Below are 26,371 nucleotides of genomic sequence, written 5' to 3'. Positions count from 1 at the left end.
ACAAAAACATTTTCAACTTAAGGATATTTTCAACTTACTATGGGGATATTTTACTCACTTATGGGGACATAACCCCATCATAGGTCAAGGAAGATTCATACATTTAATTGACTAGTTCTTGAGTTAATAAGAGGATGAGCAGTGAGTGGGGGTGGGAGGCAGTAAAGTAGGAATTCATTCTAATGTAACAGAGGCTGTTTTCAGGTAGCAGTGTAAGGCGGAAGTATCTGAGAGCTCTTGATGCGATCCCTTCTGGGAGTTTTTATCGTAACATGTGGGTGACACTCTAACATTACTGAGTAAGGCACGGAGAGCTTCCCTGGGGAGTGTTACATTTCTCTGGTAGAAGTCACTAGGAGATAAGAGGGAAGACGCATACATTTGAAATAATTTCAGGACAATTATGGAATGTGTTCTCTGTTTTGTGAAGCAATATACACGATTATTAGCATATTATCAAAGCGTTTACAGTTTCTATGTCATTTTAAAGGAATGTTACAGGGTCCTTTCAATCACTCAGAGCATTACAATGTTTTTGTTTACTTTCACGTGTATTCCTGAGGCACCTCATAATCATCTTCAGTAATATCTAGTGGGCATATATTAGTTCATTTAATTCTTATAATAACTCCACTAAGCAAGATCTATTTTTTAATAGATGAAATTGAGGTACAAAGAGTTAAGTAAACTGGAATCAAACAGTTAGTAAGTTCTACTACTGCAATGTTTAACCCAGGAGATCTCACTCCATTGCTCTCACTACATTATTTTAATAGACTGAATATTTGTGTCTTCCCCACCCCCAAATTCTTATGTTGAAGCCTTAACCCCAAATGTCATAGTGTTAGGAGATAAAGCCTTTGAGAGGTAATTGGGCTTGTCATGAAGTCATGAAGATGGACCTTCTATGATGAGATTAATGCCCTTATAAGAAGAGGAAGAGACCCCAGAGCTTATTCTTTCTGCCATGAGAGCCACAGGAAGAAAGTGACCAGCTGTAATCCAGGAAGGGAGCCCTCACCAGAATTCAAACTTGATGGCACCATTTTAGATTTCCAGTGTCCAGAACTGTGTGAAATAAATTCCGGTTGTTTAAGCCTCCCAGTCTATGGTATTTTGTTAAGGCAGCCTAAGTAGACTAAAATAATTATATTCTACTACTTCTGAAGTTCAGCTGGGCAGTCTTGTGAGATTAAGCTCTATTAAAAATTACTGTGTCCACATCACCAGATTCCAATACTTTTTTATATACAGGGAAGACCAAATTAAAAATACTACTTAGAATACCCTTAAAAGAGAAAAACCATACCATAGAACATTGTACAATTGAGGACTTCGGTTTGGTGATAGGTAAAGAAACTGATATTGACAGTCATTATCTACCTAGGCTGCATTTTCTTAATACTGTTTGGAGCTCTCTATTGTGTTATTCAAGTTCCTATCAGGAAATTAGTCTAATTGAGGAAGGTTTAGTACGGCATTATTTACTCTAATGTTCAGCACCCCGAGATTTTTACCACTAAACTCCTAGACCCCCTAAAATGAGGAGATGGCAAGATTAGTGGAACTCAGAAGAAGAGAGTCATACCTTCAGACAAGCTATGACCTTCAGTAGAGAAATCCAGCCATCCAGAGGGGGATCTGTAAAGAGGGGTGCATTCTCTGCAGATCAGCATCCCTAGGATTGGGGTGGAGTTTGAGGATGAGAGATGGAAAGATAGTAGGCACATCTTTTTTTTTCCCCTTTAGAGTACCTATCTGTGGCCCTACCAAGATTAAAATGTGTGTCCTGGTCTACAGAATAAAGGGGCCACACTCAACCTATCACTTATACAACTTCCCCTTCCAAGTGAAGGCTCAACATGTCTAAAGTTGACCTTAGATCAAGGTTATTTCTAATGGCAGTGGAAATAGGAAGAGCAGTAGGCAGAGACAGTGGTAACCTGGCTTGATATTTGGTCACTACAAAGTCAGGCTCCATGCAAATGTTAAAGAAGTAGTAAGGACTATAAAGAAAAGGGGCACTGGGTCCAATGATTCCAGTGTAGGTCATACTTGTGACAAATATTATCTTTTTGATCATTGATCAAATTGCTTAATCTCTTTGAGCTTCAATTTCTTTATGTATAAAATTAGCATAATTATAGTCCTTACTTATAAAATTATTGGGAGAATGAAAAAAAATCTATGTGAAAGAACATTATAATATGCTGAGAGCCATAGTGATTTCTGATAAGCTCTGAGAGACATAAGATCAAAAGCACTTAGTTATACCTGTTTTAGAGGGAAAAAAGAAAAGGCACAAACATACATTGATAGTCCACTATGCCTCAGACATTATTCAATGCTTAATCTTTGAACACCAGCTATAAAATTGATGTTAATATTACTATTTAAAAATTTTTTTTTAATTAAAAAAAAATTTTTTTTAATTAAAAAAAAACAAAAAATATTACTATTTTATAGGTAAGAAAACTGAGGCTCAGAGACAGCAAATAATTCATGCTAGATCCATTTTTATAAGCATCAAGGCCAGAATTCATACTGAAGCAATGTGAATTTCAATCAAATGTATTGTGTTTGTTTTTTTCCCTCCATATCATTAACCCTACCTAAAGCTACACCAGAATATAGAAAACTTGTATACCTTGTTTCAGAGTTCACCTGGGCGTGAAGAAGCTGATCAACATCAGCCTCTCCTTCTCTATTAGGTGCCAAGAAGAAACCCTAGAAGTCCCAGTGCTAGGTACCAGTGGGGGCTGTGGCATCTCTGCCTGGCCCAAGTTTCTCACTGCTGGACTCAAAACGATAGGGTGTTCTGCTTTGAGTTTCAAAGTCCAATACCACCAACACTCCTTCTTATGTGAGAGCAGGCAACAGTACAGCAAGGATCTCTGCCTTACTGTCTCAATGCAAGGAAGCTCCACACCACAGAGCTTAGGCCCCCTGCCAGGAGTCCATTAGGATGATCACCAGACTTCACCAAATGCCATTTGTTTCCAGAAAGGGAGTAAATAGCCCTTTGATTTGTTGCTTCTCAACTTCTTCAGAAAACTATCCTAAGACTCTAGCAATGGAGAGTCTAGCATACCCAGAGTGGAGGGATGGTAGATCAGGATGGCAAACATTTGGTTTTATTTTCATCTGGTGGGGTAGCAGGGACTAAGGCAGAATGTGAATTTATGGATGAACTAGGCAGGAGTTCTCTAAAGGAGGGCCATCTTGCTAAGTGCAGTAGTGGCATGTTGGGTCAGGGAACTCAGAGCAGAAGCATCAATAATGATGCCATGGCTAGGCAGGATGGCACCTTTAGTCATGCCCAGAACCAATACTGACCAGGTTACTTCCATTGTACACATCAGATCTTAGTCAGGGATGACTATTATTTGCTCCAATGTCTTTGTATGAAGAGTTTTGGCTAGCCCAATTTCGTGACTTTTCCTCTCCCACAGGGATGTGAAGTTTTCTGATTGCTTTCCTCAGTTTTAGAATGGTAGCAGGGTCAGTGCAACTGAGAAGTTCATGGATCTTCTGTCCTTCCCATGGAATTCACTGTGTATGGCATCTAGAATGCAATCAGTAAACTTCTGTTAAATGAGTAAACTAATCACACCCTATGGTTTCACCTCTCATCCAAACTGACAGGTTACTATGTGTTAAGTGCTTTACATTCAGTTCCAGACCAGTTTATGTGGTAGATATAAATAGCCCCCAAACATATCAGTGGTTTAAAACAAAAAAGGTTTATTTCAGATGAGCTGGGGGTGGGGGGGCTCAGCACCATACCACCCTCTCTTTTGGACCCTGGTCAGTGGAGAGACTACCATCTGGAATACTGATGTTACTGAAACAAGCAGTGAAATGGTAAATATAACAATAGCTCTTTAAAAGCTTCCTCCCAGAATCAACATGTGTTCATATTTCATTGGCCGGAGTCAGTCATTTCACTCCAAAAGGGGTGAGGAATTTTAAACCTACCAAAAGGAGAAGAGAATGACAATATTTTGAATGTCTCTATGATCCTTATCCACGTGTTTGTTCATTTAAGCTTTATTCAGCTAGTCTGTAGACGCTATCATTGGTCCCACTTTAGGTATCCCACCAAGGATCTTGAGGCTTAGTGTTATTAATTGAGTTGATCAAGGGAATCAGACAATGAAGCCTGAACTTAGCTTGAGTCACTTCACCAGTCTGTTGAATGTTGCTGAGTCTGGAAAATTCTGTAAGGGGAGATACAATGAAGTCACAAGGGTGTCTAGGACAAGATTCTGTGCTTGAAATCATTATGCAAACCTCATAGACCTAAGCCCATGCAGGCAGTGCTTCTGCTCTTCAATTTATCCTTTCTCTTTACTGGAAGAACTTGCTATTCCTTGAGCAGGGTGATAGCTCCTTATATAAGGCATCATACATCTGTCATCATTCCATCCATAGCCAATTTTAAAAGCTAACCAACAGGGATGCCTGTGTGGCTCAGCGGTTGGGCCTTTGCCTTTGGCTTAGGGCGTGGTCCTAGAGTCCTGGGATCGGGTCCCTCATCGGGCTCCCTGCGTGGAGCCTGCTTCTCCCTCTGCCTGTGTCTCTGCCTCTCTCTGTGTCTCTCATGAATAAGTAAATAAAATCTTTAAAAAATAAATAAATAAAAATAAAAGCTAACCAACAAAGGTAAATTTCCTTTTTTGCAGATGGTAGGTAATACTCATGGAGATTATTATGAAATTCATATTCATAACAAAACTATTCTTTACATAACAAATTTTAGTAGTTCAGACATCAGAAGATTGCAAATTCAGTCTGTGGCTCACATTTTTCTTTCCACGTAGACAGGGAAAAATATTTTCCAAATGCTGAGATTAGGATGTAGACTTAGCTTGTTGGGGACAAAGCATTACTTGGCTAATGACCTGCAGACTATTTCTGTGGAGTAAAATGAGCTTGCTAAAAATAAATTGTTGGTCTAAAATACCTTCACAAAACTTGGATGTGATCAGAAGATGCTATCGATTGACTATTATTTAGATAATTTACTGGAGTGGGCCAAATAGCCACAGGAACACTTTCCCCAACTTATATAAATAAAGGAATTTATCATAAGGACCTGGGTGGTTCAAAAAATCAAAACAAAAGCAAACTACCAAACCTCTGGAAGGAATGGAAATCGCACAGCTCTGGGGATCAGGTGAACCACCATCAGAATTCATCAGCTTCACACATCTTTCTTCTGGGGGTTGGTCTCTGCATTGCCCATTCTAATTCCCAGGGTCCTGGAAAAAGTTTCTGAAAGGCATAGCATGGATTATATGCTTCCTGTTAATAGTATCTGGCAGATGTTAGCAGCTCAACAAATTGTTGTTGAATCAGTGAAAAAATGAATGACCAAGCTCTCTGGGCCTGCAGGAAATAACACCATCCTTAATTATCCATGCCAGTAATTTCTGGCTGTCATTTTATGGTACCTTAGGATTTTACTCATGCCATTAAAACAGACTCTGGCATTCTCAATGCTAATATAATTACTTAATTAAAATATGGGCCCAACATTGATAACACCTTAGACCTAAAACAAAATCTCACTTTGAATCTCAGTTTTTATGTTCTGTTAAAAAAAAACACTTTTATTTATAATCATTCATATTTTCATTTTTTAGATCAGACATACTATTTAACTTTCAGTCTGAGCCTCTAAGCAGCCTGAAATAATATCAATTTGACATTGTTTGAACAAATACTTTATGCCAGTCTATCAGCAAATACTTAATCAGTTTTCATCGTATATGTAATACATAATTTAAACTCAAAATTACAGCCAATATCATTATTATACTCATTGTAAGATGAGTAAACTAAGGCATAGAGTGACTACTTGATTTGATGCAAGTCATACAGCAGAGCAGAGATTTGAATCCAGGGAATTGGTCTCTTAGCCATGTCCTATGCCAATTCCCAGGACTGCCATCGTGGTTGGGTGTCATAGAAATCAGATGCAAGAGCTGGCTATGTAAGCTTCATCTTTCTTTCTATTTCTTCCCAATTTTTTTTTTTCATTTCTTTTCCTTTCGTTTTTGGAGGGTAAATTTATGATCTGAACGCACTAATGGTTTGAAACAGACCTTTACATCTGAATGACTCAAAGAAGTGTTTCTAGAGATATTCTCCAGGCCCAACAGAAGAGATTCTGATTCAGTGTGCTGGGGCAAGTAGACACCTGTGTGTAAGGTAAAAGTTCCCTGTGTAACTCTACATGGACTCCTGAGGCTGAACCACTGCATAAGGGTTTTCAGATGCCGAAGGAAGTGCAGAGATTGCATCTTACCTTCAAGGACTTGGAGGAAACTGGGAAATCCAAGTGATGTCAGAAAACTGATCCACCAAAAGCATACCACAACTCCACAAAGATTGTGAATTCGGCCTAGGTGCGAAGAAAAGTTTACAGCAGAAATGCAGTACCTGACTTGATATATAACAAACACTAAGAAATTAGAAACATTTATAGATGAGTCAACTAACTGCCTGTGGTCCTGTGTGGCCCCTTTCCCTGTGCTGGGGCATGCCTTTGCATTTGTGAGAGGCTAGAGTGGAATGAAGCAAAAGAATAGAACTCCAGACGAGAAAAACACTGAAAATATATTGTGGTTACAGTTAACTAGCTTCAATCACTTAAAAATGGAGCAATCTCTTACAAGAAAGAGCAATGGGAAATAACCCCATACCTTTTATTCATTTCTAATGCTTTCCAGTCTCCAGGCAAGCTCTGTTCTGCAAAAGGGCTTAACGAACTTAAAAAGAAATGCAAGAAGTCATTTCAAAGGATCAGTGTGCTGCGACGTGCTCATACTAATTTGGAAGTCTCTCTGTATTTCGTCATATGAATTATTTAAAATAATTCACACTTCTTTAACATAATGACTCATGTCTTCTTCCGGTCTCTACATAGTATCCTTGTTGTCATCGTTACTATAGTCCAAAGACAACTTTTTGACTTTCTGCTTTGTTTGTATTTGTGAGAAAGGCAAAGTTTTTAAAACACATTAATGTCTGCTTGTTTAGATAGTCGATTTTTTTAAATGAACTAAGTTTGTGCCCTCTTTTTCCTTGTTGTGAGTTTCCATGGGTAATCAACAGACACTAAGTACTTTATTAGGTTAGTACTGAATTTTTTTCCACAGCCCTGGGGCCATCTTACAGTCTGTTTTTTTCATTAGGACTTCACACATGGTGTTTTCAGTAAACTTTTATTTCCTAGGACCTGGTCTTTTTCCATTTAACTCTGGTTTTTCCCTGATTTGCTTTTAGATTATGTAACTGTTGCCAAATTAGACATGGTTTTATAAAACCACCACTACCTCTCTTGCTGTCGAATTAATATTTTAGTTTATCCACCCAGAAGAAATATCAACAGTCACCCATTTAAGTGACAAAATTAAAAATTTGTCATCTAGCCACAGACTGGAAAGAATAACTGATTCTACTCCTCACTTGCCTGACCTCATCTTGATTTTCCATTCCCATGACAATGATCCCACAATCAACAAATATTAATTGAATGCCTACAGTTCAAGAAGCAAAGGACTGTGCGAGGGCCTGAGCGTGAGATCCATTAACTACTCTCCATTCCTTCTTTTCCTGTTTTGAAGATGGTGTGAGAGGCTGGCCCAATACCATTGATCACTTCCCCACTTCATGCATGCACCTCCTCCCAGCAGACAGAATCTGGCATCCAATATGGACACTACAAATGCCAGGTACACACTTCCCAGCTTCCCTTACATTTGGAGCATGACCCTGTGGCCTACCATGGCCACTGGAACCTAAAAGGAACTCTACTGAGACTGGGGTGAGAAACTGGGCAAGAAGAACACAGTTCTTCTCTTTAATAAAAAGGATTTAGAGTACAGTTGTCCCTCTCAGCCTTTTTTATACAGTTGTTCCAAATAATTTGCCAAGTTATTTGGCAGCTACCTTGCAATCATGAGGGCGGAAAAGCTTTGGAACAAAAACCAACATTCTGAGGAAGACAGAGTGGAAGTTAGGAGAGCTTGAGTCTTCAATGGCATTTTGAGCCATTGAATGAAACCTGGAATTTCCCTGCCCCTGTATTTTATAAATGTGGAATAATGATTGCACTTCTTATCAAATTCATCTTTAAGTGGGCAGTCTCTTTTGCAACTGAAGGCTAATATATAAGGTAATTAGCCAGCCAATATACTTCCTTAATTATTATTCTTTCTTCAAAAAGCTGAGATATTAATGCCCTCCAAAACTTCCCTCAATAGCATCTTTTGACAACCCCCCGACCAACACTCTCGCTCTCATCCTCTGTCAGGTAGAACAAAGGAACCTTTATTTTCAATTCCCATGTTACCCTGGCATACAGCCACTTATTTTCCTACAAACAACTTAGGTTCCCAAAGCTCCCTCTCATCTAATAGCTCTCAAATCCAATGCAACAGTGTAATTGGTGTGACCACCTGCCCATGGGTTGGTGGCAGACAAGTTAAGTATCTTTACCAAGAGGGGGACTTTGTTCACACCTGAAAATGCAATGATAGTAGTTTAAAGTTCAGAAACAGAGGAAAGTCTATGCTGCATTATACTGAAGTCATCAATATACCAGTCTCCTCCTCAAGCTCATAAACATCTAAAATGAACAGATTGTACCTTTTCCCTTTCTTTCATTTCAATTCCTCCAGTGCCCTGCAGAGAGGTTAGCAGACTAGCATAGTAGCTCCTCAATAACTGTTTGTGAAAATGGGCTGATAATTACAGAATTTAAATGTTAAAGCTCAATAACACTTTAGAGACCCTCTAATGTAAACTCTTACAAGTAAAAATTCTGAAGAGTTTACATAAATTCTCGGATACACAAAGTAGTAGGAGCAAAGCTAGAACTACCACCTAGGCTTACTCTTAATCCAGTGCACTTTCTTTCTACCAAGGGATGAATACATTTGTAATCTAGGTGAACAGAAAGGATAACCTGCAAATTTATAACTACCAGTGCACGCAGCTACAATAAGTGGCATCCATTGTTGCAAGAGGGGAGAGAATATTTTGGCCTGGAATGGTCAAGATTTGCTATGATCTATGTCAGGTAGTACAATAGTCTGGATTCTTGACTTTATTGCCTTCACTCTTCTGACATCAGCTTGGAGAGAGCCTCTCTGACTTCTCAATCTAAACTTGGAAAGCACCCCATTTTTTCTCTCTAAGCGCCTTCAACATTTTCACTTCTCTTGACTTCCCACTTCACATTGCACATTTATCTATGCCTTTGCTTGTTTGTTTGTTTCATTTGCATCTCCTCCAGGAGAGTAAGGGCCATGTCTACTTTATTCCCCAGTCTATATCCAGCACCTCACACAGCTACGGATACATAATAAACATTCAATATCTAATCGGTCATGAATTTATTCAACAGCATTCCAGGAGATGGGAGTACAAAGATGAAAAAGGCAGACAAAAGTTTCCACCCTCTCACAGATTATATTCTACTGGAGGAAGACAGAAAATAAGCAGTATAACATAAGCACAATACTGTACATTTAAGGAATTTCAGATGCCACCAATGTGAAGATGCACAGTTAGTTTTATGTCTAAAGAAAGAAAAGGATATCACAAACTTTGCTCTTGATGTGTCGATGCATACTAACTTCAGAGATCTAAAAATATGAATGAAGGACAGCCTTAGAAATGATAGAATATAATATATTGTATGTTAGATGATGAGAAGGGTTGCAGCAAAAAATAAAGGCATGCGGGATGTGTCAAGAGAGTGCCTCAAAGTGATGCATGAATTAGGTTGGAATTAGATATGCAAGGACAGTGGGAGATAGGGGAACAGGTAGTCATAAAGAATTGATGCATTAATTAAGAATCAACCTTGTATTTACATGGTAGGTAGTGATTTGTTGTGTGGGCTTGAGCAAGTTTTTGAGTCCTGGTTTCCTAATTTGGAAAATAGGTTTTATAAAATGTGATATTTGAGATAGTGTGTGTAAAAGAACTTGAACTCCATAAATACTAACAGATGATAGTTTTTAATACTTTTGTCAGTAACTCCTGAACTGAATTTCAGTTGATTTCCTCTCTCTTTATTGTTTGTTTGTTTGTTTTAACTCTTGGACCCTTGCTTTGACTTGCAGTGCTGGACTTTCCTTCCTCAATTAACACTTTGTCTTTACATCTTCTGTTTCAACTTGTCCCTTATCTGTCTTCTCTACTAGATTATAAATTCCTTGAACATGTGAACCCTGACTTGTTCGTACCTGTGGTATCTAGAATATAGTGCTTGGCTCCTAGAAGGTTCTTATAGTATTTCTTGACTGAATGTAAAAACAAATGTGTTGGGTAATGGGCCTTCCCACTCCCCAAAGAGCAAAGGGAAAGTTTTCGATAAAGCCCTGGTGATGAATGCAGTGGGTATCCATCCATCACTCAACAAAACAACTTTTGAGTGCTAACTAGCAATAGTTTCAAAGGAGAATGCTACTCCTTGGACTACATGGGAATATCCCATAGAATATATAGGTCAGTACTCATCTAGGGCTTTCCCCATCACACCGGTTAATCTCTTCCAAAGGCAGTTACTCCTTTCAGTTTGATTTGGATGAGCCATTCCAATAGTTCCTTCCCATGGTAACCTGTTAACTTTATAAGGTTCTAAAGAGATTACAAATGTTTCTCAACATTTTTGTATGGGTGCCAGAATTGATATCCACCACTGCTCTGTGGGAGGCTTGCCTTCTAGGTGATGCAAAACATCAGGGGGATGATTGGTTTCCCTATGTCATTTAGACAAGTATGACCTGGATAGCATGAGCTGAGCTGTAGGCCCATAAGCCGGCATGCCAACCCGCAAGTGTACTTCTTTGAAAATGATTGTTTTTTTCACTTCTTAAGAACTGAGTAGGGCATTAGAAAATGTTTAAAACCAAAATCCCCATTGAAATTTTGAGGTCTTTAAGCAAAAATAACCTTCTTCTGGCTTTGCAGGTCAAGAAACCATTAGAAAGAAATCATCTCAGCCGCCTGGATGGATGGTCTCGAGTCCAGCCACCCAGGCGCCAAAGCCAACACCACTTTGACGCAGATGGGGATTTAGCCAGAAAAGGTAGAGTTCCAGTGTCAGACTCTCTGCTTCTCCAGCCTGGGAGTGAAGGGAGTGGAAGATGGGAGGAGAGGAATGTGGGCCAAAGAATCAACAAAGTGCAACATGTCTCATGGTCAAGTTAGCAGGCAGAATCCTAAATGATATTAACCAGTTTTTGCACCATGCAGAGAGCCAGCCCCTGCATCAGATGAGCCAGTTGTAGTCTTCCATTTTGGCATCTGCCCACAGGCCTCAAAAAATAGGAAAAAGAGAATTCCAATAACATTTGAAAATCACCTTTAGTCTACAAAAGCTTACTGTAAAATGATGGAATTGAGTTAAACAAAGAAACATCTAGCAAAAGAATGTAACGTAGGGGTGCTTGGGTGGCTCAGCCAGTTAAGCATCCTGCCTTAAGTTCAGGTCATGGTCTCAGGGTCCTGGGATGAAGCCCCGCATCAGGCTCCCTATTCAGTAGGGAGTCTGCTTTCTCCCTCTCCCTCTGCCCACTGCTCCCCACCTTGTTTGTGCTCTCTCTCAAATAAATAAATAAAATCTTTTTTAAAAAAAGAACATAAAGACAAAAAAAAGAATGTAACGTACGTAAATATCAAATTATTATGTTGTATACTCGAAACAAATACAGTATTGTATGTCAATTATTCTTCAATAAAAAAGTAATAAAAATATGATGGAGTATGACAGTTCTGAAATAATCTAGAGTTCAAACTCTTTTTAAACAAGATTTTTATTTATTTATTGGAGAGAAAAAAAAGCGTGAGTGAGAGAGCACAAGCAGGAGATGGAGCAGAGGGAGAGGGAGAAGCAGGCTCCCCACTGAGGAGGGAGCCCAACCTGACCTGGGGGTCCAATGCCAGGATCTTGAGATTATGACTTGAATAGAAGGCAGCCGCTTAACCAAATGAGCCACCCAGGCACCCCTACAGTTCAAGCTCTTTTTTTTTTTTTTAATTTTTATGTATTTATGATAGTCACACAGAGAGAGAGAGAGAGAGAGGCAGAGACACAGGCAGAGGGAGAAGCAGGCTCCATGCACTGGGAGCCTGATGTGGGATTCGATCCCGGGTCTCCAGGATCACGCCCTGGGCCAAAGGCAGGCGCCAAACCGCTGCGCCACCCAGGGATCCCCAGTTCAAGCTCTTGATTTAAATTTTAGCCCATTTCTTGCTAACTGTGCCACCTTGGACTGGTCACGGGGGTCTCAGTGCTACTTTCCTTATCATAGAAATACCAATCATATTTTAACCAATCTACTTGTCAGTTATTGAGAAGATTAAATGATCTGCTGACATTTTGTTGGCTTAAAAACACTGTACACACGTTGGATGTGGTCTTATGCCTTAAGTGATAAAATGATAGGGTATATTGAAAGGTACTGTGACAATATAGATACACTTTATGACTAAGAACATCATTTCTATTTAAACTTTCAACACAGTTTGAAACAAAAACAGACTGTTTTGAAACGAGCAACTTTGCAGAGTGGTCCATGCTTGGTCCACATCATCCTGGCACCTTTCTCCTGATCTTTATCTGAGCATGAACAGGACAATCTCTTGATTTGCTTTATTTGCAATGTGTGTGGCTTGGCTAGGCAGATACGAGGCATATAATGGCTCCCTTATATAATGCATTGTCTTGCTTTAAGTACTAAATGAAATAAAGCATGTAAAGTTCTTTGAAAAGAATAAAGTGCTTTACAAATGGTGTCTTCAGTGGTATCTCATAAATCTGAACCTCTACTTCTCATATAGCAAGAGTAGTACCTGGTGATTCAAAAGCATCCACATTTTTCCCTCAGCACCAATGACTAGGTCCTCTCCCATCTGTGCTTGCTCGCCTTCCCTCTGCTGGGACCACACACCCCGCAGCACTGGTTCATCCACCACCACTACAAGGTCTTCAATAGCCTTGGGTTTCTTGCCTGGAATCTACTTCCTTCCCATATCTGTCTCTCAAAGGCCTGCTAATCTTTCAAAGGCCCTCTCTTTCAGGAAGCCTTTCCAGACACCCCCCTATGCACACTCAATCCCATTTCAAATGCACACCCCCTAAATGCCTAAATAATTCACATCATGTTTTTATCACTATGGCTTCTGACCTCCTGCACCACTTCCTTCCTATAACTTTTAAAAATGCACAGACCAACCTCTGATTGAGAGACCAAGTAATAAACTCCCAGAAGACAAGGAAGACACGTGGACATCTGCCCATGGTCGGTTTCCACAGTGCTTGGTACTGGGTTGAACACACTGTAGGCACTATTGGACACATGTTCCAGCTGATTCTACCTCCATGGTTGCCACAAGATTTTCTATTTTGAATATCTATAGTTTTAAACAGGTAGCATGAATAGTCTTTGAAATTATAGTCTCTCCATTCAATGTCCTTCACAGCCATGATACCCAGCCTAAGTACAACCATTCTAAAGCAACCCATCAATGAATTTGTGTAGAGCTTACTGCTTGCCAGGCATTGTTCTAAGTGCCTTGTGTATCTTTGCCCATTTAATATTCAGAACAATTCTAAGAAGTAAATAATATTATTAGCTTCCCATCATACAGATAGAGAAACCGAGATACAGAGAAATGAAAGCACATAGTGCAAGGCAGCAAGTTTTCAAATATAAGCGGTCCAGCTTCAGGGTCAGGGCGACCACTTGGGCTATATTGCTTTTCATCTAAAAGGTCCCCAAATGACTTGACTACTAACCTGCCAGATCTTCGTCCTATGATATCTGAACCTTATCTTACATGTTTTTCTTTAAGGTAACCAAAACCCCCTCTTCCACACTTCTCACTGTCCCTGCCCCTTGGGACTTCTGCTTTCGTGTTCCTTTCTTCTCCCCTACATCTAACAACCATGAAAGGAACAGCAGAGTTTCCTTCAAATGTAAACTGTGGTAAGTACCAGGTTGTTGGGAAACCAAGAGGCTACTGAATCAGTCACTGTTTGCTGCTCCCTCTAACAAATATCTCTTTGAGATTCTAGGATGACTCAACCACACATCCCACACCTGCCAAGCAGGATCAGCTGCCCTGAGATCCGAGCCATTCTGAGTGTACACAATTTGAAAGGTCGAGCCCATTTAGAGTCTAGGTCAGTTAAATGATCCACTCGGGAGAAGAAAACAACCCTCATTTATTTAACGTTGAAAATTCAGGCTAGGTATCTTACACAAGAACCCAGGAAATATAAATATTGAAATATGACAAATGATAATATGACTATATTATGATTAACCAAGGTACAAACATTTCTGTAAAACCAAACAGAAAGGAGTTTCATCATATTCCAAATCAATCTCCCTCCTGGAGTCAGAGGCCAGGAAGCTTTTACAATTCAGTGCAAAATTTATGTGAGCCTATGTACACTTTTTTGGCTGGAAGTCCTGAAAACAGCTTTCATGAATTTGAAAGCCCCAGCCCTGAGGCTTGTTCTTGGCGAGACAGCATCCCTGCTGCCCCCTGACCGGAGCTGAAGCCACAAGTCATCATTTCTATGTTTGGCCCTTGGTCCCACTGTGCAAAGTCGTCCCAGTTGGACTGGTTTTGAAGTGCAAGGGTGCCTTTGCCTCTACTGGAACTCCTTCCAGCAGAAGCAATATGCCCCTTGAGAGAAGAAATCCTAGCACAGATAATGATGTCCTTCCTACTGGGACCCAGAAGGTGACCTTAACTGTCCACGGGCTCCACTGTTCCCACCTTCCTAATTCTCACTGACTGCCCTGTGGCGCCTACGGAAATAGGAGCCTTCAAAGGCCATTTCATGTTCCTGAGGACGAATGGTTGTGACAGGATTTGGGCTGGTTCTCATTCACAAATTGTTTATATTCCTCTAGAGCCAAATTCTATCCTTTCTCTCCTGTATTCTGAGCTACTCCCTGCACACAGACTCTCCCCTCTGTCCACTCCCTTGCTGTGGGTTCTTGTTATGATGTCTGTAATTTATTTTACAATATATCAGCCCAGTATGATGTCATATACACATTAGTCAGGTGAATCTACTCTCTACAAGTAAACAGTTGACTTAACCAGGATTCCCACTTTCCAGGAGATAAATTAGCATTTCATGAGAAGGCCCGCATTCCAGGGAATCATCCCTACCCATCTCCTGGCGCCACCAGACTCTATTACTTAACTTGATGGTGGTATAATGGGCTCTTATTTGGTGAAATTATGAATATTCAAGGTACTGGGTTGCTAAAGCATGCATTCCTTGTGGGAGGAACATATTCTACAAGTGGGCAAAATTTGTTATGGGGTGTAAAGTGAAAAAAGTCGGAGATACTGCAAGGGTTTTATGTTTCTCAAAAGCACAATCCTACTTGAAAAAAATCATATGCTTCAGTATCTAATTTCTCCCTTTAAATTAAATTATTCTCCTTTGAGGGGCAACAATGAAAAGATAAGTGAGGTAATGCTGGGCTAAAGTATTTTAATACCCTCTATATCCTTGTAGGAATACAGAATATAGCAGTTTTTTGCACTTTCTTTTTAGAGTTGGTGAGTATGATGATAGCTATGGGCTTGTCCATATATGGCCTGTCTTGTGTTGAGATCTTTTCCTTCTATACCTAATTTGTTGAGAGTTTTTTATCATGAAAAGATGCTGAATGTTGTCAAATGCTTTGTCTGCATCTATTGAATAATCAAATGGTTTTTATTCTCCTCTCTGTTAATGTGGTCTTTGATTTGCCTAAGTTGAGACATTCTGGCTTGCCAGGGATAAATCCTACTTGATCAGCCGTAGGATCCTTTTAATATGCTATTGAATTCAGTTTCCTAATATTTTGTTGAGGATTTTTGCATCAATTTTTATTAGAGATATTGGCCTTTACTTTTCTTGTAGCTCCTTCTTTGGCTTTGGTATCAGGATAATGCTGGCCTCATATCGCGAGTTTTGAAGTGTTCCTTCCTCTTCAACTTTATTGTAAGACTTTAAGAAGGATTGGTATTAATTCTTCTTTTAACACTTGGTGTAATTCACCTGTGAAGCCATCTGGTCCTGGGCTTACGTATTGGGAGATTTTTTTATTACTGATTTGATCTCCTTATTAGCAATTAATCAATCTGTTGAGACTTTTCATTTCTTCTAGGTTGTCCAGTTTGTTGGTATGTAGACTCTGATGATTCTTTATATTCCTTTGGTACCAGCTGTCATACTCAATGGTTCGACTTTTCTTTAGGATCAGGACCAAGACAAGACAAAGTCTCCCTACTTCTATTAGACACAGTACTGGAAGTTCTGTTTTTTTAATAATAAATTTATTTTTATTGGTGTTCAATTTGCCAACATACAGAATAACACCCAGTGCTCATCCCACCAAGTGCCCCCCTCAGTGCCCGTCACCCACTCACCCCCACCCTCCTCCCCTTCCACCACCCCAGTATGGAAGTTCTAGCTACAACAATTAAGAAAAAGAAAACAGTTGGGTCTAAATTGGAAAGGAAGAAATAAAATGATCTCTGTTTACAGACGATATGATTGTATATACAGAAAACCTTAAAGAGTTCACTAAAAATCTGTTAGAACCAACAAACTTGCTAAAGTTGCAAGGTACAAAATAAACATACAAAAATCAATTGTATTTCTATCACCAACAATGAACTATCTGTAAGTGAAATTTTGAAAGCAACCTCCTTTTCCATTAGCATCCAAAACAATAAAATATTTAGGAATAAAATATTTTTGGGATCTGTGCCCTAGGTTTGATCCCTGAACTGTGCTGTATTCTTGTGGCTGCATCCTCTCACTGAATATTGTCACAATTGCTTCAGGTCAACCTGTAACACAAATTGTGTATAGAAGACCACAAATTTGAGACTTTATCAAAGTATAAATTCATAGTGTGTGGCCACTGGGGGTCTTCTTGCTAATAAGTATCATACATATAGCAGATTTTGATTAAGAAGAGAAGCTAAACCTCATCTACTTTTAACTGTTGGCTGTTACCAACATATACTAAATACCTAATTATTTTGCAGAACAGAATTTACTTCTAGCTTTAGAAAATCCTCAAATTTATTATAAGCCCCAGAGTTAGTAGTTATGGCTCTGGAATGAGACTCTCTGGGCCCAAATCCATTCATTAGCTGTTGATCTTGTGTAAGTTACTTAACTTTTCAGAGCTTCAGTCCTCTTTTTAGTAAAATGGGAAGAATAGTTTCTATATCATGGAAGTTAATAAATATGATAAAGAAATTGTAGAAATTGTTAGAAATTGTAGGTATTCAAAAATGTCATTATTATGATGATTAATCATTTATATTACCATTACTTTGAGGAACAATTAAACCTCAAGTATCTAGAAAAATATGTAGAAACAAACAAAAAAAAAGTAAAAGTTTATGTACTCTTTGCATAAATGCTTTTTTTTTTTTTTGCATATTTACTTATTTTGCCATTTAGCTCTCTTGTATCCTTCTGATAGGTTAGTCACCTACTCCAAAACTAGGATCCAAAAAAAGATTCTTTATTAGTAGTATTGGAAATTTATATAGCACTTTAGGACTAATGAGCTCTTTTACATACATCATCTGATCCTCCTGATATCCTTAGGAAGTATGTACAGCTTTATCAGGTAACTGGAATATTAACTTTACAGACAATAAAATCAAAGACTCAAAGAAATCCAAAGACACTTGGATACAAATGATGGACTCTGTTATGGTCTGTTGAGATTCCTTTTTCCCCAGCTTCCTCACTCAGAAATATGAGGAATTTGGCACAACCTTCGACAGACATTTCAAAGAAGAAATTGTGATGTGTGCTCCATGTACAGAAAGGCTTGACATATGTTTTCCTTTGCTCAAGTGGGCAGGGTATACCATTTCATGTAATTGAGCTCTTTTATTAAAAGCCTTTATCAAAGAATGTACATCTTAGGGCGTAAGGGTTTGATGATGATTATGCTGGTGACAACTACCCTCCTACTTTCTGTGGTCTTCCTATCTCTGTTCTAGCTGCATTACCCACCAAAACATGATCCTTTTGCATGTAAGTCAAATCACTTTACTCACATCTTAAGATAGGCCAGTGGCTTCCCTGCCTTTCAACTAAAGTGCTCAATCTTTATTCTAATCCTCTTGTCACTATATGGTTTGGCCCTGCCTACCTCTCTGGCCACAAATAGTTCAAATCTCTCATTCCCTTAGCTCTAGCCAACCGACACCTCTCATTTGGGGTAGCCCACTTATTCTTGGCTTTATCTGGAAGACCTTGACCCCACCTCCTAGAATAGGACTCATCATTCTACTGTCTGATCAGAAGTTGCTTTTTCAGAGTTCTTCCCTAAGAAGCTCAGCTGAAGTATCCCCTTCTTAACTACACACCATTATATTATTATGGACTTCAACTCTCTTACCACTCTCTGCAATTGGCTTATCCACCTTCTGAAGAGTTTATTTCTAGGTTTACTTCATTACTCTCTTGCTCTAACCTGACTGGAAGCTTCAAATGTGTGGGAACTATTTCTGCCTATATCAGGGGCACAATGGCTGGCAGCTACTAGGTACTAAGTAAATATTTGTTGAATAAATGATTGATGTTACTTTATTTGTACTGAAACAGACTTTCCTGGTTTTGTTAATGGTGTCCCTTCTGCTGAATGTTAAATAACTGTATTTCCCTCTTTAGCTTATCTTCACTTATCTTCACCTGAGGAGGGTCCTTTGGGCTGTCTTTTATTTTTTTAATTTTTTTAAAGATTTTTATTTTATTTATTCATAAGAGAGACAGACAGACAGACAGACAGAGAGACACAGGCAGAGGGAGAAGCAGGCTCCATGCAGGGAGCCTGACATGGGACTCGATTCCAGGTCTCCAGGATCAGGCCCTGGGCTGGAGGAAGCGCTAAACTGCTGAGCCACCCGGGCTGCCCTGGGCTGTCTTTTATCGGCAAACTCCTGTTTCAGGAAGCAATTCTCTCTTGTGGGCTAATTTCTCTGAAGACCATCTCATCAAAAGCTTTGTTTCTAAAGGTTTGTTTTAGTTAAAAGAGGGGAGTTTCCCAGTTAGAAGTACCAACTTGACATCAAGAGAATAGTTGTAAGGGTTCTTATTTATCATATTTGTATGAGCCAGGTACAGACAAATTACAGGAGGTTTGGGGAAGGGGAAAATCTTCTCATCAACACTAGAGGTGACCAAATTTCCTGAAGGATTTTTGAAGAACTCTGAGTGTATATGCAGTATTCTCTAACACTTCTCGGATGTAAACATTTAAGTGTTCAGAAACCTCCAGGTGAGTAGTGATTTGGGAAGTGCATCCTTGTTTAATTAAGGAACCAATTTCTCAGGAATGAGTAGGCACTATATGGATATCTGAGTTTCAGAAAACCTTCGTTGAAGTGACTAGAGCAATTGGCGGACAAAGTCAAAATGCTTATAAGCAGGGGACTATGTCCCCTCCTCAGGCTGCTAAGAAGAACAGATAGTCTGTTATGGTCTGTCGAGATTTTTGTGCCTTTTCCCCAACTTCCCCACCCAGAGGTATCAGGAATTTGTCACCAACTTTGACACAAATTTCAAAAAGGAAACTGTGGTGTGTGTTGTATGTGTAGAAAGTCTTGCCATACAGATTTCTTCTACTGAAAGCCTTTATCAGAGAATGCACAAAATTTCCTCCCAGCCAGTAGCCTCCTAACCTCAGTCAGAGAAACCAGAATCCATAAGTGGGTGATGCATTCTAGAAAGTGATGTAGGCATAAATCAGAACTGCCAGAACCATAGAGGCTAATCTTCATTAGATGGAAGAGAGGGGAAGAAAGTTCAGAAGAGGAAGAAAAAGGAAATTTGAGGGAGAAAAAAGACTGACTTTACAGTTCTGTATCTATAGCATGTATTGAGCACTAATGTGGCAAAAGCTGATCTTCCCTGGAAACTTAAGCATGAGATTATGAGTCCAGAAAGAGGAGGGTACAACTATGCTGCTAAGGGAAAAAGGGGAATCCTCATACGGTGCTGGTGGGAATGCAAGCTGGTGCAGCCCCTCTGGAAAACCGTGTGGACTTTCCTCAAAAAATTAAAAATAGAGCTACCCTACAACCCAGCAACTGCACTACTGGGTATTTACCCCAAAGATACAAATGGTCCCAAGGTGGTCCCAAGGAGCCCCTGCATCCCACTGTTCATAGCAGCAATGTCCACAATAGCCAGACTATGGAAAGAGCCCAGATGTCCATTGACAGGTGAGTGGATGGATAAAGAAGAATATTATATATATAATAAAATATTACTCAACTATCAAAAACAAAGAAATCTTGTTATTTGCAATGACATGGATGGAACTAGAGGGTATTATGCTAAATGAAATAAATTAGAGAAAGACAAGTAGTATATGACCTCACTCATGTGGAATTTAAGAAAAAAAAACGGAGGGTCATAGGAGAAGAAAGGAAAAAATAAACAAGGTGGAATCAGAGAGGGAGACAAACCATAAGAGACTCTTAATCACAGGAAAACAAACTTGACGGTCATTGGAGGGGAGTGGGTGAAGGGATTGGGTACCTGGGTGATGGGCATGAAGGAGGGCCCGTGATGCAATGAGCCCTGGGTATTATATACGACTGATAAATCACTGACCTCTACCTCTGAAATCAATAATACATTATATGTTAATTAATTGAATTTAAATTTTTAAAAAAGAACTATGCCGCTAAGGATTGAATTTCATCCCCCTCCCCCTGGCTCCCTGACATAATTCATAGGTTGAAACCCTAACCATCAATGTGCCTGAATTTGGAGAAAGGGCTTTTCTAGCAGTTAATTAAGAATAAGTGAGGTTATGAAGGTACAGCCCTAGTCCAATACGATGGGTGGCCTTTTAAGAAGAGGAAGACAGGTATTTCTCTCCCAACTGGCAAAGAAGAGGTGATACGAGAGTACACAGCGAATGGTGACCACACACAGGCTAGGAAGCGAGGACTCACCAGAAGCTGGCACCCTGATCTTGGACTTTCAGCCTCCAGAAAAGAAAATAAATGTCTATCGTTCAAGCCACCCAGTCTATGGTGTTCCGATAAAGCTGCAGGAGCGGACCAAGACATATTTCTACCCTCCACTTGATGCACTGATAGGGGTTGCTGAACACTGGATTGTAAATGAGGCAGCTCTTCTTATAGATCGCATTTCAAAAGACTAGGCTTCCCACTAAAATGTGCAGGGCTCCTTCCAGTGCCATGGACGGGGGTTATGGGGAATAACATGAGAGATGGTTTTACTGATTCCTCACCTACTGCAATGGTATGATTAATATTAAGAATAATAACATATTTGGTAGTGGTAATTGTTAATATAACAATTTAGCAGCTCCTCTCAAAAGCAGTTTTTGTAAAGGGGTGGGGAGTTCTTAAGTGACATGGAGATTTGCCCTCCATTCTCTATGTGTCCATACTATCTGAATTTTACCATATGCAAGGATTTAAAGAGTCGAAACCTAGTTAAATGCATATAAATACTTTTACACTTGCGCTGTGATTTTTAGTTTCAGGGGGCTTTTCCTTGCATGTCTGTGTTTGGACCTGGAACCCCAGGAAGCTGGCAGGGTAAAGTTCAAAGAATTCCACCTGAGGGCAACTAGAGTCACTTTCATGCTTAAAACCCTCCAGTGCTTCCTAAAGTCCTTTGGAAAAAGATAGAATCGATGGCATTTTGCAGCCTGACCTCTGTCCACACCCCTCTCCAGCCTCTTCCAGTCTGTGCAGTGCCTTGCTCTCCATGCACCAGCCATCCTCAGCCACGTCAGGTTCTTTCCAATCACACCAGCTTCCTCCCTGTCCTCCCTGCTCACATGTTCTCCCTCCAACACTACTTTCTCACCACTAGTTAATACTCCTTTTACTGTCTAACATCGTAGGGTCAGATGCTCCTACCTTAACATTTCTTTCCAGGCAGCTCACCGTCCTATTTATATTGATGTATTTGTGTGATTGCTGGATTACCAGCTTTCCATGAAACAGTTATTAGGGATCCCTAGGTGGCTCAGAGGTTTGGCACCTGCCTTCAGTCCAGAGCATGATCCTGGAGACCTGGGATCGAGTCCCACGTCAGGTTCCCTGCATGGAGCCTGCTTCTCCCTCTGCCTGTGTCTCTGTGCCTCTCTCTGTGTGTCTCTCATGAATAAATAAATAAAATCTTTAAAAATAAAAAGAAAGAAACAGTTATAATGGAATGAGTGACAATGCTGGTGTCGCACCACCACTGAGTGGGGGATAAGTAGTGCCTATTGATATCTGGTCTGATACTTGCAAGAAATCCTTAAGTCACTGATGACTTAATCAGAAAGTGCTTCAGCTTTCATTATTGTCGTAAAGCAGGTACACATCTACCTCTGCATTGTCTGTAACACCTTAAGAGTCAGATAGCTTTTGTCTAAAATCATCGATATTAGAATCATGTTCATTAGAGAAGAAATTGGCAAACATTAATAAAAGAAAATCAATAGCATAGTATGCCTCCTCCGTCTGTTCTTTCTCCTATGAAACCAGAAAAGCCTTCATTTTAGCAACGAAATAACAAGGAGTATGTTTTTGTTCTTCAAGTTAACAATCTTTCATTTACATAATCTCAGAACTAGTATTTCCAATTTTCAGGCGAGGGGACTTAGGTGCAAGATGATCTAGATACTTGATCAGTCACTTCAGAGCCCCTGGCATGCCCTGTCTCCCAAATGACCTAAATCAATTCCTGTTCTGAGTTTCAGGCATTTCCATTACGATGATGATTAAAGTGGCCTTCTCTCTCAGGTGCTCTGCTACTGTGCTAAAGAGATGAAGTGCAGGGATCCCTGGGTGGCGCAGCGGTTTGGCGCCTGCCTTTGGCCCAGGGCGCGATCCTGGAGACCCGGGATCGAATCCCACGTCAGGCTCCTGGTGCATGGAGCCTGCTTCTTCCTCTGCCTATGTCTCTGCCTCTCTCTTTCTCTCTCTCTCTGTGTGACTATCATAAATAAATAAAAATTAAAAAAAAAAAAAGAGATGAAGTGCTTTCCTCATGGGAGCTCCCACTATTCGTGCAGTTTCTCTAAGCCTTAGGAGTGGCAGGAATGGAGGCAGGGATGATCAGAAATACAGGCAGTGAAAATGTGTTCAACATGGGGCCGAAGTTGAAAGGGTTCAGGCAAGAGAAGATGAGAGCTATCTGATGAGGTGATGCCTAGAAAGTCAGCATCACACATATCTGGTGACCAGGAACAGAAGGTTAAATTTATGGGGCAGCCCATTTAATGTCACCAGTGGTCTCTGCCAATGAGGGATCTGTCACAGGAAGATGAATGTGGTCTGCTAACTTGGTGTCAAACAGCCCCCTTTGGGTTCGGTCCCAAATCCCTGGGTCCATTCCAATGCCAGCTTCAGAGGAACTCTGCCTACAGAGAGTGCTGGGCCTGCTGCCCATAGTGGAGGGGGGGGGGAGCACATGAAAGGACCCAGGGGCATCAGCCAGATTGCCTCAGGAATATAACAAATGAAACGACCAATAACTCATAGTGTCTGTTTCCTGTCAGTCAGTGATTTAAAAATGACCCATAGCCAGGCCCTGAAACACATAGTCAATACACAGTCGATTTTGTAATTCTAGATAAATGGTGCCCCGGCTTTTCTCAAGATTACAGGTAATTACACACACCTCCTTAAGCACACAACCAACCACCACTAACCACTGTTGCTATTATCTGTAGTAGCTCCCAACAGTTCCAGGGAGCCGGACACTAAGCTAAAAGCTTCAAGGAATACCACAGGAAGATATAGGATTTCTGCCCTTGGGAGTTTCTAATCTCAGCTCACCTTGTGCTCATATAAATGTCCCTCTGAGAACCTCAGATAAGAATAACATAGTAGCTAGCAGGTAATGAGCGCTTTCTATGTGCTAGACACCATTTTGAGGGCCCTACATGTTTTATCCAATTTAATCCTCATTAATAACCTTTATGAATCCACTGAGGTCAGCGTGACTTTTATCCTCATTAATACAGGTAAAGAAACAACACAGAAAGGCAAACAGGTCGGGGAAAATTTACCTGAGGTCACCGAGCTGGGATGTAGTAGACCTGGGGTTCAAAGCTAGGTGTCTGGCTCCAAGGACCAGCATCTTAGGCATCTCTAGAACAATCATAGACACAATTTAGTAAATATTTCCTATACGCCAGACATTTTGCTAAGTGATCTTACGTGTACTCCTCTATGTAATGCTCACCACTAGTGATTAGCTTTATTTATGGAATATTTTTAAAATGCTCTCATTTGTTCCCTCTCAAATTTCCATAATATCAGTATTCTTTTTTCACTTACAGATGAATGAACTGAGGCTTAGGGAGATATGAAACTTCCCCAGGGTGAACACTGTGGGACTTACTGCTTGTTTTCTCCAAGGCTTTGGCTCCTGCATGTTGGCATTAGATTACATTTCAAGAAAAATGCCTTCAAATAATATCCTAGACCAACAACACCCTGATTAAAAAAAAAAAAAAAAAAAACAACCCACAATAATATTGTCACTTATCTAGTGCCTTACTTCTAACATCTGAATTTACTTGAGTCCGGCAGTAAGTCTATGTTAGTAGCTCAGGCTGTAGATGTTAAAACTGAGGTTTGAAAGTTGAGGGGCAGGTCTGGAGTCGTACAACTTTGGCCTCACTCACTGGTCTTCATTCATTCATTCATTCATTCATTCATTCATTCATAGTTCGCTGTTAGCTCCAGCCTGGGAGGAGGCAAAACTGCAGGAGGCCCTCTGTGGGAGCACCTGGGTGGCTCAGCCATTGAGCGGCTGCCTTTGGCTCAGGTCATGATCCTAGGGTTCTGGGATCGAATCCCATGGCAGGCTCCCCGCATGGGACCTGCTTCTCCCTCTGCCTGTATCTCTGTCTCTCTCTCTCTCTCTCTCTCTGTGTCTCTCATGAATAAATAAATAAAATCTTGAAAAAAAAGGGAACCCTTCTATCTTCGTAATTCACAGAAGAGCGGACATTCTTATCCTCTAAATACATTCTACTCTGTGGACCCAGGTTGAACTGGTTAGAAGCATGTTCATTTGAAGGGGCAGATGGTAGGGCCTGGGCGGCTCAGTCAGTTGAGCCTCCGCCTTGAGCTCAAGTCATGATCCCGGGGTCCTAGGATCAAGCCCTCATATAGGGCTCCCTGGTCAGCAGGAAGTCTGCTTCTCCCTCTCCCTCTGCCCCTCCTTTCCCTCTCTCTCTCTCTCTCTCTCTCTGTCTCCCTCAAATAAAAAAAATAAAATAAAATCTTGAAGGAAAAAAAAAAGAAGAAGAAGAAGAAGAGGAAGGGGCAGATGGCCTGATCCCTGTGAGCAATACCTGCCTCCAGGGGGGCCCTCTTCTGGATTATCACCTTCCATACCTTCCATCCTTAAACTCTGATGAAGAGTAGAACTTGCCCTTTTGGAGAGGCCTGTAAGTGAGCCCTTGGCCCCGACGGGGAAGCCGGCTCCGCAGTGATGTGTTGGGCCTCGGGTGGAAACCCGGGAGAACTCGCGGGTGAAGTTTCGGACCTCTCAGGACCGGGCACCAAGGGTTCCAGGAGTCACCGGGCCTCCCTTCCAGAGGAGGAGCTTGCAGGAGCGGGTGAGGAGGACGAGACCTCTTCATGCAAGCCCCAGACCTAGGTCGACAGCTTGGAAGGGCCGTAGGTAGGGCCGTAGGTAGGGCCCCAGGGGCCCGGGACCCCTTTGCTGATGGGGGTGTTGATGGGGAAAACCCAGGCCCGGAGAGCCCGCAGCCCGCAAGCTGTCCCTGCCCTGCCCTGCCCTGCCCTGGGCCGCAAGCTGCTGCACGGCTCATTCTCCGGCTCTGACGGCCCCGGACAACGAGAAGCGAATGCGGAGGGGGGGGACCCCGGCTCTCGGACCCGACGGGAGGGAGGGGAGCCCCTGCTGCGCGACCTCGGGGCCCCGGGCTTCGGGAGGGCTCCCAACAGCTCTGCGACAGCGCGGGGTCGACCCGGGGGGGCGCACAGAGGACCCCCCGGGGATCCCCGCCCTCCCCCCCCCCCCCCGGTCCTGGCCGCAGCGGCCCCGCAGCCCCGCGGCGCGCGCCCGGCCCTCCCAGCGCCGCCAGGAGCCGCCCGCGGGCGGGACGCGGCCCGGAAACCTCAGCGCGGCGCGGAGACAGCGGCCTCCTTGTTGCGCGGCCCCGCGGCCCCGGCCCCCGCCCCCGCCCCCGCCCCGGCCCCGCCCCCGCCCCCCGCGGAGCCGCCCGGCCCCGCCCCGCGCCCAGCCCCCACCCGCGCCGGCCCCGAAAGCGTT

General features: G+C 41.5%; 1 long non-coding RNA gene across 5 annotated transcripts in view; it reads right to left on the bottom strand.

Moving 5' to 3' along the window:
- Nucleotides 1–2,499: 2,499 nt before the first annotated feature.
- The window catches only part of LOC144283221 (uncharacterized), a 310,775-nt gene continuing 286,903 nt past the window's right edge, over nt 2,500–26,371 (bottom strand). For 4 of the 5 annotated variants that reach the window (XR_013351657.1, XR_013351655.1, XR_013351654.1 and 1 more), the window contains 5 exons: nt 24,129–24,210; nt 6,314–6,409; nt 5,141–5,277; nt 3,979–4,220; nt 2,500–3,565 (listed from right to left, as the gene is read on the bottom strand). This is a non-coding gene — a long non-coding RNA (uncharacterized LOC144283221). Of the gene's footprint in view, nt 3,566–3,978; nt 4,221–5,135; nt 5,278–6,313; nt 6,410–24,128; nt 24,211–26,371 lie in introns of all 5 variants that reach the window. The other variant, XR_013351658.1, reaches the window with a different exon arrangement.

Source organism: Canis aureus, chromosome 14 (assembly GCF_053574225.1).
Source record: "Canis aureus isolate CA01 chromosome 14, VMU_Caureus_v.1.0, whole genome shotgun sequence".
Classification (NCBI taxonomy): Eukaryota; Metazoa; Chordata; class Mammalia; order Carnivora; family Canidae; genus Canis; species Canis aureus.
This window is presented reverse-complemented; position numbering and strand designations above follow the sequence as displayed.